Source organism: Rhinopithecus bieti, unplaced genomic scaffold (assembly GCF_001698545.2).
Source record: "Rhinopithecus bieti isolate Rb0 unplaced genomic scaffold, ASM169854v2 scaffold_11436, whole genome shotgun sequence".
NCBI lineage: Eukaryota > Metazoa > Chordata > Mammalia > Primates > Cercopithecidae > Rhinopithecus > Rhinopithecus bieti.
Window position 1 is genome coordinate 22,415 of NW_016806713.1, and position 2,114 is coordinate 24,528.

General features: G+C 41.5%; 1 pseudogene; it reads right to left on the bottom strand.

The window, feature by feature from the left end:
- Positions 1 to 47: 47 nt before the first annotated feature.
- On the bottom strand, positions 48 to 1,473 carry LOC108533108 (putative malate dehydrogenase 1B pseudogene; annotated as a pseudogene).
- Positions 1,474 to 2,114: the final 641 nt, after the last annotated feature.

Consider the following 2,114-nt stretch of genomic DNA (forward strand, 5'->3'; position numbering starts at 1 on the left):
ACTGACATAAATCTTTCAAATTATTCTTCCTTCAATATAGACATTTATGTAAATTCTTTCTATATTTATTATGCTACCAAGTAATTATGTATTTCATCCAATTTGATCTGTTAGGATTCCACAGTTTTGCCTTCAAAGCCATTTAGGAACTCAAGACTCTGTGGCTTTTCAAAGGTGGTTTGAGGAATCCGATTTAGAAAATCTGCTGCATCTGAGCTCTGTTCTTCCTGGCTGTCATCTGTGATGGGTAAGGAGTTATCTTTTTTACGTAGTTCAGTTTCTGATTGGTATGGCTGAAAATGTATCTTGTCTCCAAGTGCAACAAGTTTCTCCTGAATTAGATCACTTGTCATTCTGGCCATTATTTGTTCACTTATTTCAATATCTTTGAGATCTGTAAGAACCACCCAAGTTCCATTCTCAAATTTCACAGGCATAGAAAAGTCGATCCCTTTAGGAATACCAAACTGGCCTTCACTCAATATTCCTAAAGATACAATCTCCCCAGGCGGTGAGCCATGATACCAGTATTTCAACGTAGTGGCTATACTGTGTGCAGCCAAAATGCCTCCAAATTGTCTTCCTGTGGCGGTCAAGTTTTTAAGAGTTGCCACAAATTCCCTTTTACCCACTCACTGTCAAAATCAAGTTTAAAAGAGGGCGTGAATAATGAAGAGGTCCCCAAATAGCACTCTCATATCTGTACACCCTTGTTTTTCTCAGATCAACGTAATTATTTCCACTGATACTACCCCAAATGATCACATCTTTAATGTATGAAGGAGCTGTTTTCAGTTTTCTGGCCAGTATGGCTTTCGCTTCACCTTCCACCCCCAGTGCCACGGCAATAATGTTGTGTGCGATGCGTGGGGCATATCTCATGAGTAAAACTGTCTTCAGGTTCACAAAGGTTTTCCCTCCCACGATGACTCTGACGGACTCATGAGCATTTTTCTCTATCAGGTACCCGTAGAGCCTGCACAGAGGCACCCTGCTTCGGAGGCAGTCCTCCAGAGTGAACACCTCCTTGTCGGTGCTTTCGTCCAGCACCACAATGACGTGGGCCTGGCTGAAGGCCTCCTCCACCTTCGTGCAGATGGAGGCACTACGCAGGACGGGTGACGCCAGGTCCTGGGTCTCCACCACAAGGCTTTTGAGATATTCTTCTGCCTGCTGGTGATCCAGACCTGCAAGGGGTTGATGCAAGTTTTCAGGGCTTCTTCCTCCTGCTCTTTTTCTATATGTGTCCCCAGGTTCTCTTGAGCAATTACCATCATCAACTCAGTCGTCATGCTAGAGGTGACATCATAGTAAAGCTGGGCATGCTCCAGGAACTCATTATATCCTCCCAAAAGCAAACCCTTTCCTCCACGATCCAACAGCTCTCTCCATATGATAGGAGAATTCTTGTGACTCCACTTATTCTTTTCACACACGTCTTTTAGCCAATCCCGCAATGACGAATTTGGCCATGGTCGAGAGAGACTCCCGAAATTTTATATTTCAGTAGAAAACTCATCACTATGCGTTATCAAATTCTCATCACGTTTATTACCTTTGAACTGTTTTTCAGTCCTCTGTAAACTATAGTATATGGTTTTGTTATCTTGCTATCAACTGGACTGGATTCTATCATCTTGAACGTTTTGTCAGTCCTTACAAAATTTTATTTTCTTTTTTTTTTTCTTCAGTAGCTGAGTACAACTATACAAGCCTAAATTTCAATTTTTTTCCTGTCCTCCTGAACTGGTATAACTCAGAACTAAAATCTGACTTCCTGGATCATAATTGATACTCTAGTTTGTCTTTTAGCTGACTTTTCCCACTGGGTCTAGAGAAGTCCCATGAGATGAAGCAGGATGACTTTTTATAAATTGCAAAGAACTCATCACCATGCCACGTTATGTATGAGCAAACTCCATGCCTGGAACTGCTGCTAAGTGGGCCATTCAGGAACTTTACTAGAAATTTGCACTGCCAGTGCCTTTGTTCTAGGAAATAACCATGGTTGTGGATAAACCTATTAACCTCTTAATGTATATGCCATCACCAAACATTTAAATTGAAAACCAGGAAATCAATTAGATTGCCACTACCATGATCATTATACTCTC